Raw genomic sequence first — 13,555 nt, forward strand, 5'->3', positions numbered from 1 at the left:
CTTGGAGTGAGGGACCCAAAACTGAACACAATACTCCAGGTAGAGTCCCACCAGTACGGGGGCACGATCACTGCCCTCATCTTGCTGGCCACACTTATTGCTGATACAAGTCAAGATGCCCCTGGCTTTCTTGGCCACCTGAGCACACGTTGGCTCATATTCGGCTACTGTCGACCAAAAGATTCAGGATGTGATCAGGGAAAAGGGGCCTGGTGAGGGCTGGGGGAAGGCCAATTTGTCCTCACCATAGCTGCAGAGACTACAGTATTGTGCCCCTGAGGGGTCACCGTGGTTCCCATCCGTACCCCGACACTGAGGGAAGAGGTTTTGCCCTCCCTTATCCAAGGAACATTTAAACCTCGATTTAGTTACGGCTTTATTGGCCGCTTGAGGGCAGGAGGTCCGGATGAACGGAGCGGGGGGGTGGTGTCACCGTGCCGGGCCCGCCGCGGTTCCCGAGGTAATTTCTGCCGGAAAACAGCGCATTGCTTTTTTTCAGCTCCCTGCGCCCGGCACGGAATGTTACGGCAGCGGCGCGCGAGCGCTCATCCTCAGTGCGGCTGCGCGCCTGCGGGTAACCCAAACTTCCGCTCCGATTGTCGTGTCTTGATCAACCACCCTTAATGGGCGCGTGGAACGAGGAGTGATCAATAAGCGTCGCCCCGCCCTCGCCGCGCGGAACACACCGCCCCACCCAACCGGATCCATCTTTCTTGGCCTCTCTTCTTTTTTTTTCCTCTTATTTTTTTTTCGGGTCGCGTGCATTCGATCGGCGGCTAAATGCGCCAATCGGCGGCTGGGGTCGGGCCTTGGCAACCGTTGCCCAATCCTCGCTCACTGTTTCTCAAGTGACGAATGGCCGAACCAATGCGGCGCCTCCCCGCCCACTGCTGAGGGCGTGTCTGAACGGGAGCCAATGAGTGTGGGGAGGGCGGGCGCCCAGGGGAGAGCAACGCTGAGGGAGCAGGGCGGCAGGGCTGCTTGCTGAGCAGGAGGTTGGTTTTGGGGTGGTTTCGACGAGCGGCTCGGCCGCGCTGTGGGAAGGAGTGTCCCGTCGGCGGTGTATGGGCTAACTAGGTCCGGCGGGAGACGGGGGCTCCTTCCCGCGCCCTCTTCTCCGCGCACCTCTTCACTCTTTGTTGTGGTGGGGAGCTGCTGGCGCTGAGGGCGGCAAACAGGCGCGGTGGGCCCCAGTGGCGGCGGCGTTAGCTCTGGAGGCTGCCTCTCCTGGCGGAAGGAAACTGCCGCGGGGGAGGGGGGGGGGCGGCTCCTGCTGGATGCTCCCAGGAAGTAGGGCCGGGGGCGTCGCTGTCACCTCCTCCGCCTTTCACACGCCAGAATAGCCCTCGACGCGGGGTGTTGAAAGGTGGGAAGGGTTGGCCTGCATCCTCGGTGTGTGTATGAGGGATTAGGGGGAAAAGGAATATATGCTTTTCTCTCCTCCCTCTCTTGCTTGGACTTTTTATCTTACATAGATTAGGTGTGCAAGACTTCGCGCCGGGGTGGTGGAGAAAGCTAGAAGCAAGTTGGAAAGAAGTGTTTAGGATTTCAAGGTTTCACTTCAGCCAGTGCTCTTTTGTGTATTCCAGAGCCGTGAATGTCAAATATACACAGTCTACATGAGACACGTACATGGAAATTTATTAGTGGTTTTCTTGATGGTATTAGTCTTAATGCTGTCGTTATCCATGCGTTGGAAGGTGAAAATAAACATCATCTGTTAAGTACGTCATCTACCTAGATAAGCACATGGGGAAAGTTGTGTTGTGATAAATGCAAGTAGTTGGTGTTACTGCAGAGTTCCTTTTTGTAAATTTGTGGAGTTCCTATTTGTAATTTTTTTGTAGGGGCTGGAGGGGAAGAGAAACAGTGTGACACTAGTCTATTAGTCTTCATTCTGGGGAAATAAAAGAATGCTAAAAAGTGGGTGAGTGAAGAGCTCTTGTGATAGTCTTGGAGAGCTGTTGAATTGGACAGCTGGAATTCACACTGCAGCCTAGTCCCATGTATTTTTGTTTGTCACAGTTTTTGACCAAAAAAACCCCAATGGGGTTGTTGTGCTCTTTTCAAATCCTTTACAAACAAGTGGATAGCATTAAAAAAAAGTTTCACTTACTGAGTTTACCATCAAACTGTTTCTGAGAAGAGTGCTAGTGAATGCTGCAACCTGTATAGGGCTCATGTTATCACAGTTCATGGTTATAAACGAGTCAGATTCCATATATAACAAAAAGTTTATAATAACAGCTTATTAGGAGACTGCACGTAACAGCAGGTTTATTTTTTCTGAAGTGTTCCTCTTAGCCTGGAGTGCTGTACTTTCAGATTGATTTGTGACATTATTTTTGTGGAGACTGGACTCTCTAGTGAGAGACTGATTAGTCTTTGCTCTGTTCTCCAAACTGGAAAAAACCCCAAACCAACAAAACCCCCTCTTGTTAAAGTGAAAGGCTTCCCTTAGTCTATACAGCAACGTTGTTCTTCTTTCCTATGCTTCACTGCAGTGTTGGAGCTTGCATTGTGTGAGTAGATTGACTGTGTATTTGTTCTAAGGTATAGCTTTAAAACTTAAGTGTTTACAAACTAGTGAATTAGAGGAGAATGAGAATGTAAGTAAACAGGAGGTTTGTGAGGTCCCTTCCCCTGTTTGCTTAGCACTATCATGATGAAAGATAGCATTAGTTACAAATGCCTTTAAAAAGAGAAAGGGGAGGGTCTCATTTAAAGTGGCTTAAATTTAACTCAAAGACGAGTCTAAGCACATATTTACGACCATATTGTGATTTTAAAAGAGTAGCCTGGTAGTTGATTGTTGTTCTTCGGTTGTGTGGATCAGACTCAGACTACACTGACAGTCACCAAAAGGAATGAGAGTGTTTGAAGATCCAGTTTTCTTTAAGGAAGAAGCTGGGTTTGTGTAATATAATCTTGAAGAAGAATTTGTCAACTTTCCCGAGGTTCTCCTTGATGATTAAAAAGAGGACCACAATTGGAAAAATGACGTTAAAATCATTGGTCTCTTAATTGATCTCTTCTTTTATTCCACCCAGAACAAAATCAAATAATTACAGTAAATCTCCAAATGAAAGCCCCTTCTGGGTCCTCTGTTTTCCTGTTCTACTTGATGTTTCAGAAGTGTTGAGCACCAGTTGATATAATTGAGTTTATTCGAGCTCCAAAAAATTCTCTGCTACTAAACAGAACTTAAAAAACCTTCTTTCCACCTCTGTAATCCTTTTCCCACAAAAGTACTGTGAGAACAGGCCTGGATAATGACTCTGATCTCTGCTTAGAACTGAAATAAATTCCTAAGTTTTGTTTGTATAAAGAATAGCGCATAAAAGTTTTAATTATTATCAGAAGTGTTTTTGAGCTTTCAAATGTATTCAATGCTGCCTTAATGATTGTGCATATAAATACCTTGTAATTACAAGCATCCATTTATGGGCCTGACTTGCTTAGTGAGCTGTAAATTCTGCTTTTCAGATTGGATTTAATTACTTTTATCATAGAGCCATTAACTGATTGTGAAGTGTGCTGAGAGGCAAACAATACCTAAGCTTACTTGCCAAAATATTTGTAATTGTTGATTTGTTAAACTGAATTACTGCAGGTCATGCGATGGGATTATTATTTTTTTTTTTGTAATAGAATGGAGACTACAGGCAGCCCTGTGTTCCGTACTCTGGGCTACGGCAGAAAACCTTCCTAAACGTTCCTCTCCACTTCCAATAGTGAAACTGTTACAAACAGTAAGGCTTCATTCCATATGACTTTTTATTATTCTGATGGATGACAGCCATAAGTGGTCAAGTAACACCAAGAAGAGACTGAGAGAGCAGTTCCTGGGTGTCCTATCAGTTTAGTCTGGAACTCAAGCTAAATTTAATTACACTGGAGCAATATGAGCTTATGCCAAGTGAACTCTGCTTAACAAGGGAGATTGTTTGAGAAATGTTTATGTTTGGCCTGTATCTTGCATTAACTAATTGTTAAATGCAATTGTTTGGGCTTTAGTGAAGTGGAGAAGCTGCTAAATTATACAGATAAAAACTGAAATAGCTACCTAGGTACCTGATAATCCATTCTGTGAATATTCCTGTCTAATTTAGCCTAGGAGTATTTATTTTCTAAAATAATGAAGTTGACACTTTATTACACATGAAACATTTTAGTCAAAATTAATGAGGTAGGGGCTTAAACTGTTGTGGTTTGGAGTGCTTCTTTGGTGCTTTTGTGGGGCTATTATGGCCTTCTAGTTTTAAGGAGCAATACTGTTAGGTTGTTCTTAACACAAAGTGGAAGAAGTTTGCTGCTTTGCAGAAACAGGTGAATTGGCTGACTGCAGTTGTAATTTTCCTCATTTGCAATTCTACGGGAGTTGCTAAAATACCTCAATCCTATTAGTAATTTGATGAAAGGTTAGTAAAATTAATATCTTTCTTGTGTCTCCAGTTGCATGCAATTTTAGTATACCATGAATGAATGTGTTACATAAAGTGGGATTTTCTAATAGCAATATAGCTTTTCATTACTACATTTGGATATCATTTTTAGTAGTCCTTAGTAATTAAAAAAAAATCCAATTTCTGAAGCTTTCATAATGTCACGATTGTGTTTATTTTAGCTCTGTGTATGAGAAATATGAGTTTTCTCATTTGATTCATAAACAAACTTCATGAAGAGAGTGAGAGGAAAAGTCTACTTTCAAAGTAGGTGGGTAATTCTGTTTTCAGTGAGCTAAAGGTACTACAGTTATGCAGAGTTTCAAGATGCATTGCAACACTAGAACATAGTATACTTAAAAATTGAGTATGTTGAGTCTCTGTAGACATGTTTGAAATTCTCATTCTAAAGCTGACCCAGAGCAAGAATTTTCCTTGCTCCTGTCCCCCCAGATCACAAGCAGCCAGCCTCATTGGCTCATGTCAAAGCTCAACCAGGACCATGGCTTTTTACTCCTTGGAACCTGGGGCTGTGAGCTGGCCAGATGGAGCCCCTTTGGAGGGAGCTCTTCAGAGCCACTCCCCACTGCTGAGCTAATTGGCTGAAAAGCTGAACTGGGAGTTAGATTTGAGGGCATTGCTCAGTAAGGCTGCATTCCCCTTCTTCCAAAGCAAAAAACCCTAAAACCCTAACACCCAAAAACCAGTAAGGGAATACTCTAATATGTCCTACTATGACTAAAATATGAGGACAGAAGATGAGTACCATCTCATTTTCTTGTGTGGTTGTTTTTCAGAAAAGTATGTATGTGGCAGTAGGCTTGAGCTTCTCCAGTATGACAAAACCAGGTGTCTAATATTCATTTGTAGAGAAAGAATTAGCCCTTATGGAATTGCAAAAGGCAGTTTTTGGAGGGATTATGGCTGCAATAGAAGTGAAATGTCTTGTCTGTTACACTGTGTAATTTAACTAGAGTGTATTCTATCTGAAAGGGAATTTGATTTTAGTTTGAAGTTCATGCAAAATTCAGGTTTCCTGCAAGTTGAGATCATTAACACAGCAGAGAACTTTTTCAGATTCCACAGAGAATAAACTGTCTCCTTGGATGGAATAACAGTGTGAAGGATCGAGAAGCAGACAATAAATTAGTTTTGTCTTTTCTTCTGTTTAATGCAAGATGAAATACTTGTTTTATTGTTTTTCTAAGTCTTAATGACTTCTGACTTAATATAGGAGACATGCAAGTACTGCATAAACTATGCCTTTTAAAACTTCAGCTCCTACTATTGTTTAACCTAAAGTCTTGACTCTGTTTAAAATAGACTATGCTTCAATTAATGTCACTTTATTGTGAAACCGGTAATATCACAGGGGCACATGTGAAGGGAAAGGGTGGATATACCTTTGTCTTCTGAAAGATCTTAAACATTGTGCAGTTGGTGAAATTGATAAAGAATCTTGTCTGAATTCCAAAAGTAATGAAAAAAAAATTTCTTAAAAAAATCTCAGAAATGGGACTAAAATTGTGAGGAAATGAGCTTGTAGACTCTCAAATACCACTAATTATTTTCCTTGATCTTCTTTCCTTAGGAGCTTAATTTATGTACTCTTTATTTCAGAACAGCTCTTGCAAATGAAATTCCTCTAAGACAGAATGCTTCTAGTAAAACTAAGAGAGATCAGATTTCTTTATTTTCAAGTTTAAGATGAATAAGCAGACTGATATTTCATATGTTGCATAAGGTTTTAGAATAAATTAGCCAGAAAGCACTTGATACTTTTGGTAACACCTGTATGTTTATAGTATGAGTCACTCAGGAAAGGAAAATTTCTCTTGAAGATGTTAGTCTGATAACATGCTGTCTTTAAGGTTTACTTTGTATTTTATGCTTAGTTATTGCTGGGATAATGGGCTTAATACTTGTTCCAGAGGACCACAGCAGAATGAAATAAATAGCAGACGTGACTCAAGCTGTGACTTTAGAAGCTGCCAACTATGACACTGACACACTATAGAAACGTGCATCAAGAAGCAGAGATACTATGGGGGCAGAGATTAAATAAATATCACCAGAGCTAGGCAGTTTGTAGCTTTTCCAGCATTAATCTGTTGGGAATAACAGCATGTGTTCCCTGTGTTCCATCAATCTAAAGAAACTCTTGTACCTCTCTGGGAAACAGTGAGTGTACCTTGAGTATTCAATGCTGCAGTTTTAAGGCACAATCCAGAGAATGTGGAAAGGGATAAAATAGTGGAAGTTTTCTGCTATGTATTGCACTGCTGCCTTGATTCTAATAGTTCACCTATAGTTGAGTTCAGGAAGTGATCTTAAGAATCTCTCTGTAGTTACTCAGAGTCCCTGTATGTTGGTGCGTTGTAGTGGAAATTGAAAATAGTACATAGGAATTAAAAATCCGATTTGGGCTGTGGTGTTGGGCCTCAGTAGTAGAGAGAGCAAAGGAAGAGGCAGTAAAAAGAATATGTGATTGTGAAGCACGCTTAAAATCCTTAGAAGCAAAGGCTGTAAATGAGTACTCATTTTTTTGAGATGGTTGGCTGTAGGCTACAAGGAAATCACAAAAAACATATGGCAAGGAAGAGGAGATATTACATATTTAGCATGTCTTTAATTTGCAGCCAATTTAGCAACATGGAAATATTTCTTGCATTGTTGGCAAAGATTGTTTTCTGGGTGTGTTTGGGGAAAAAGCATTTTATATTTTTTTTGTGAATGAAGAAAATGTACAAGGCAAAAGAACTAGAGGAATGTGTTTAGCAAGAGGCTTGTATCAACAGTGCCAGTGTATAAGAGGATGATTCTTTAGGAACGAAGATCAAAACCTATATTACTGTATCAGTTTGAAGGGAAAAGGTAATTGATTAATTGACATGGGATTTACTGGTCAAAAATGAGCTGCAACAGTGACTCCCAAACCTATTACCATAAACATAGCGTCTGAGACTGGGTAGATATTTGGAACCCAACACAGATGTAGAGCTCCTCATTTTTATTTGAGCTCCTGCCAGATATTCAGCATCAGATATGCACTCTGCCTTCTATGTCCAATTCCTCATGAGATGTAGATTTCTGTCTTTGTACTTTTTTTAAAAATTATAATGTTGAGAGCTTTAGGATAATATGACCAAAAAGATAAGTGAGACGATAACCATAGACTGATACAATTTTTCTGTGGTCTTTAGGTCGGTCCTTAGGCAATGTCTTTGAGTATTTGTAATTTAATTGAAGTAGTAAAGCTTTCAGGCTTGGCATCTCTCCAGAGGAGCATCCCAAATTATACGAGCTGTGTTCAGATACTTTCTTTGTGACAAAAGGCTGATGATAGCCCTCCATTTGAGGGAGGGATGTGATTCAAATGTACAGAATCGTGAAGCTTGCAGGCAAGATGAATAAAAACAGGTCTTCAGCAAAGCTTGCAGCGGTAGTGTTGTCCACAAAAATCAGATTCGTTACCTGGCGTGCAACAAGCCAATAATTACACACTCGAGGGAGACATGGATTATTTATTTCAGAGTTGCATGAGCCTGGGTGCTCAGTGGTATTCCACAAATCAAAGACACCGACTATTAAAACTTTTTACTATTTATACGTTTTAGCAAACAAAGGAATTAGTGTTCATTGGCTACAAGTTACATAGTTATCTTATTAATTAATATTCTATCTTCTGTTGATTAATGATTCCTTTGCTTCTAATGCTAATTATTTTGAATGCTCAGTCTTTCTCTTGAGTCAGTGGGTTTCTTGGGTCAGTGGCTTGTGAGTATGTGGTTGTGATCTCCCCCTGCCAGAATTACCTTTTACTCAGTTGGAGCTGATTCAGCACAGTTGCTGAGTTTGCTTTATTAGTTTCTCTATCTTGGGAGATCTGCCAAATGTCCTTGTGGCCTGTAAATTCTGCATTCTTTGTGTCCACTATTAGTGGTGCATCTTTCTTGCCAAGCTTTGTTAACCTCCCCCTAAGTCTGAGATCTTTGAAACACGTGGAGCCCTAAACCTTAACAAGGCAATTCTACCAAGAAGTAGTTTGTCTTTGTAACACCTGGACATCACTTAGAGCTTGTTAGCTACTCTCTGTTTCATGGATTAAATCTCCCTTCTTGTTGATAAGGCTTAAAAGTATATAAAGATCAAAGAACATCCCTTCTTAAGAGAATTTTATGTATTCCACATTTTGCAACAGTGGAACAAGAGGCACTTTTTGAAACTAAGATGCTACAGAAAATAGCTAAAAGTAGTTCTTTAAACAGTGAACAGTTAAATTCTGGTGCAGTCTGCCACAAGGTGGTGGAGACAGGTTCAAAAAGTGGTTAGATGAAATTTTGGGCAGGAGGTCCATAAATGTCTGCTAAAGGGAATGGGTAGGCATGTAGCCTTTAATTTACTGCTGTAACAGTTTAAGATGCTGAAGAATTATGAGAACAGGCTCAGAAAAGAGCCAGGTTCTTCTGCTTTCCTTGAGTAGCATGTCCTTTTGCCACCTTTAGAAATGGAGTGCTAGGCTGGATGTACCACTCCTGGTAGAGTAGGGTATTTTTTATTAATTTCTTTATTACTACTTTTTCCTTGCATAATTTGCATTTATCTAAATTGGTCATAATTCAACCTAACTATGCCTCGCACTTTGCACTCTCTTCTAGGCTTGGAGCAGAGTGCTGCTCTCCTGTGAGTAGTCATCACAATTGGCTGAAGTATTAAGATGAATGGAGTCCTGTCCTACTTGTGTCATATTTTCTCTGCTTACCCTTTGAAATATATAGGGCCACTACTGGAATAGCTTAGTGAAATTCTTTTTGATACTCCTGGCAAATCCCTGACATGGCAAAACAATAACTAGAAAGAGGAGGCTAGTTTAAACCTCCCAGACTTAGTATGCAGCTGTGGTGTATGTTGTGGGGTTTTTTTGTGTCTTTTTAATTTTTTTAAAAATAGATGTTAAGCTGTAATAGTCATTGTAATAAAGGGTTCTTTAAGTATATTCCTTTGTGGTTTATATTTTTAAAAGCTACTTTTCACTGGGGTAGCAGATCAAACACTGAGAGCTTCTAGAGAAGCTGGATGAGTACACATCTATAAGGGAACTGGTTAAAACCAAGTATAGTATCTCAAAATTTCCAATTAGTTAGGTCTGAGCTTAGAGTCTTTTGGAAGTGGGAAAAGAATGATTTATATTTTTTTTCCCCTCTGAGTATGTCAAAATAGTGTGAGAGTTCAAATACACAGAAAAACTGAAATGTATGGGACTTAGAAATTCTTTCCTGCTGCAAGACTTAAATTATTCAAATGTACATTTGAAGCAGAAAGGGAAATCTTGATTAAAAAAAACAAACAAAACACCAGGGCATACAGAAAATGATACATAGATCAATCTTAAGGGACATAATACTGCAAAATAGGACACCTCATCACAAGGAGTATTGTAAAACTGAAAAATTGGATAAAAAGCCTTGAGAATATTTAGAGGGCCTAGAAGAATAGGCAATTTACCTTGGTGATAAATGAGACTGTACTGAAGTATTGTCCTGGGTTAACTGATGCTTGTATCCCTAATTGTTTGTTCTGTTTATGCTGAATAATAAGTTTTGCACCTTTAAGACTTGTTCCAGAGAGTGAAGGGGGGAGAGAAGATGCATGCAGTTTGTTTTCAGACACTGCACTCACTCCTCCACATTCCTGCTCCTGGACTGTGTTGTCTGCGGATGGACAGACAGCGGGACAGAGCTCTCCTTTGTTTTAGTTAGTTTAGCTAGTGGAGGCAAAGAAGTTCCCTGGACTATGTTTTTTTTTTTTTTTTTTTCCCTTTTCTTTGGATCTGTTTAAATCTGCTCTGGACTGAACACCCAGAAGAGCACTGGCAGCTCGCATCTGTGGCCCGCTGGGCCTGGGCTGAGACATTTCCAGCACCGGAGTGACTGATAAGAGACTGAGTGAGCCAAGCTGCAACAACCCAGGGAGGGGACTTTTCTGAGTTTGTCATCTCTTTTGGAGCAGCAAGGGGTTCTATTTTTTAATATTTATTGGAATATGAATCCCAATATAACCAGTTAGATTGTGCCTGGGTCAGTGTGACCCTCGCTGCTGGGCCAAAGGCGGCACTGTGGTGCTTTACCCCAGAGATTCCTTGGCTGCTGGAGATTGCAGCAGGGCACTGAGCAAGTCCAGGCTTGTCAGGGACTCCGTTTACCTCAGGAGAGAGAGCTTCTGGTGATGGTGAAGAGATAAAGGAGAGGATTCTGCTGGAGGGTTATATCCAGATGTTTATTCCATGGTTACAGAGGTCTGAACCGGGGCAACTGCTCCAACCAGAATAGAGGCCGCATGGTCTCATTAACCTTTTAAGCTCCGGGACAGGGTAAGGGGAGGGGACAGGTGAGCTGCCAACCAGGTGAAAGGGGCAGGGTCTCAAGGGACTAGGGACACCTATCCAATGTCCCCCAGGCCTGAGGGACCAACCACACGACGCCTTGCAGTATGTTAGCCTGATTGACAGGGCACACTCAGCAAGGGGCGAGGGGGAAGGGAGAAGGTATAGGCACACCTGGGAAGGGACCCGGAAGTTTAAAACAGGACATTGCAACACACCGCAACAAATATTGTTTAGGTTTCCAGGTGCGAGCTGCAGGTGCTCTTGGGGGTATTCAGTCCAGAGCAGGTTTAAACAGGTCCAAAGAAAAGGGGAGAAAAAAACCTCACAGTCCAGGGAACTTCTTTGCCTCCGCTAGCTAAACTAACTAAAACAAAGGAGAGGTCTGTCCATCCACAGACAACAACAGTCCAGGAGGAGGAATGTGGAGGAGTGCAGTGTCTAAAAACAAACTGCGCTTCTTCTCTCCCCCCTTCACTCTCTGGAACAAGTCTTAAAAGTGCAAAACTTATTATTCAGCATAAACAGAACGGATTATTGGGGATAAAAGCATCATATAGTCAACCCAGGACAAGTGTGTGTTTTATAAGACTGGCAATCAAAGGAGTATTCTGGGGCAATGAAAGGTAAAAAATTTGAAGCTAAACAGGAAATACATATATCTCAGTGAGCTCTATAGATGAGGAAAAGAAATGGTGTGTGGATAAGCACTGATAGTGATACTTGGTTGCCCACACCTTTCAACACTGAATTTAATGTTCAAGTATTACACCATCAATTGCTAGTATTTAAAATGGGATCCTTAATGCAAAAGAGATTATCTTCTTTGATTTGGTCTTTTTCAATTTCTTGCAAATGCCTCTGAAGCATCTAATGTTGGCCTTGCTCAAATATTCAAGTCTTTTTATAACACTCAGAGTGACTGCTATTCCCTGTTTCAGAAACCTAGTGTGAGAGTTTGTTAAAACAGAGGCCATGCAAACCTCCTGTTTAATCTCTGGAGTTACTTCATGTACTGCATTAGGGGACTAACATGTTTCACTTTGAGGCTTGTGAACAGTTCAGAACATGCGAAAAAGGGAGTGTAAGACTGCCTATTTGGCTTTGCCACCAAAATAAATGATCTAAGTTAAAAGTACGTGCCCAGATTTGCATTTCCAGCAAAGCAGTCAATGCTACAATGGCTGCTGAAGGCTGGGACTGGAGTCCTCCATACATACTCCTGTAACTCCCCTGACATCAGCTGGAGTACTTACAGTACTCTGTGTGAGCTGCTGCAACTTGTTAACCTGAAAGAAGACTAGTTCAGCAAAAAAGAAAACAAAAGCTATGCCGAAGTGGGTCTGTTTTTACTTTTTTATTGTGAAAAACGCCAATCACTTGTTTTTAAAATTTTAAAAGTTTAATAGTAATAAATGGTTATAAAAAATAGTAATATAATTAGAGTAATAAAAATTTGGACAATTAGGATTAGGACAATACGAGACAATAAAAACAAAGTGTTACGGACAGTCCAGGTACCTCTTTCTGGGCAAAATAAGCCTGAAAAAGGACACACGTTAACAGAGGATTAACCCTTAAAAGCAATAGCCTGTTGCATATTCATACATCTCATACATGATGCATAAATTCCATTCAAACAAAGGATTCTGTCTGGTCTGTGTCAACTTCTTCCTCTTAATCCTGGCAGCATCTTCAGGGATGAGCGAGGCAGGAAGAAGATAGTTTCTTCTGATAAGGGACTATTGGAATAAGATCCCAATATTACCAGGTGGAACGTGCCTGGGCTTGTCTGACCCTTGCTGCTGGGCCAAAGGCGGCAGCTGTGGTGTTTCACCTCAGAGACACCTTTGGCTGGCTGGATGTTGCAGCCAGGCACTGGAACAAGTCCAGGCTTGTAGAAACTCAGTTTACCTCTGGTGAAAAGGCTTCAGACGACAGTGAAGACAAAAAGGAGAGGATTCTGACGGAGGGTTTATATCCAGAGTTTTATTCCATGGTCACGGACATCTGAATCTTGGTAAGAGCTCCAACAGAATGCTGACCGCATAGTCCGGTCTCCTTTTAAGCCCAGGGACAGGGGGAGGGACAGGTGAGCACCAGCCAGGTGAGAGGAGGAAGGTCTCAGGGGACAAATGACACTTGGCTACGCCAATGACCCCAGGCCTGAGGGGCATCTTTCGAACTTGACCAACCACACAACGGCCTTGCTGGAATGTTAAGATTGACTGACAGAACCCAGCAAGGGAGAGAGGGAGAGGGGGAAGGGAGAGGTTGGCATACCTGAGGGAGGAACTGGGAAAGGATATTGCTTCACACCGCAACAAGGGAGCAATAAATTCTTTTTCTCTGAAAGATTTAGGTGTCCTGTGGCTGCTATCTCAGTGCGACTACCTCATTCCTCTCTTAAAAAAAATATCTTACATAGCATAGTTTCTATTTTAACATTATGTTATAACCTAAAACTATATTTAACATACTACTTAAGAAAATTAATACAGCATAACTTTCTAACATAACACATATAATATTCATTTTAATATTTGTGAAAAGCCAATCATAAAATATGCATTTTTCACAGTTATCTAGCTGAGTCTTTGTGGTAAAGTATTAGCACAGATGCAGAGGTGGTGGTGCCACAGGGTAGAAAAGGAGGGCTGTGCTTCCTGTGTCAGGAAGCTGTTGGGTTGGCTTGCCTCCCTATGAAACTGTACCCTGAGTGTCCTAG

The 13,555-nt window shown here is 41.4% G+C and overlaps 1 protein-coding gene across 3 annotated transcripts in view; it reads left to right on the forward strand.

The window, feature by feature from the left end:
• Positions 1-914: 914 nt before the first annotated feature.
• LOC141726825 (mothers against decapentaplegic homolog 2-like) overlaps positions 915-13,555 on the forward strand; it is a 95,407-nt gene continuing 82,766 nt past the window's right edge. For all 3 annotated transcript variants that reach the window (XM_074531900.1, XM_074531901.1, XM_074531902.1), the window contains exon 1: positions 915-995. The gene's annotated coding sequence lies outside the window, so the exon portion shown is untranslated. The remainder of the gene's footprint in view (positions 996-13,555) is intronic.

Source organism: Zonotrichia albicollis, chromosome W (assembly GCF_047830755.1).
Source record: "Zonotrichia albicollis isolate bZonAlb1 chromosome W, bZonAlb1.hap1, whole genome shotgun sequence".
NCBI classification, from domain to species: Eukaryota; Metazoa; Chordata; class Aves; order Passeriformes; family Passerellidae; genus Zonotrichia; species Zonotrichia albicollis.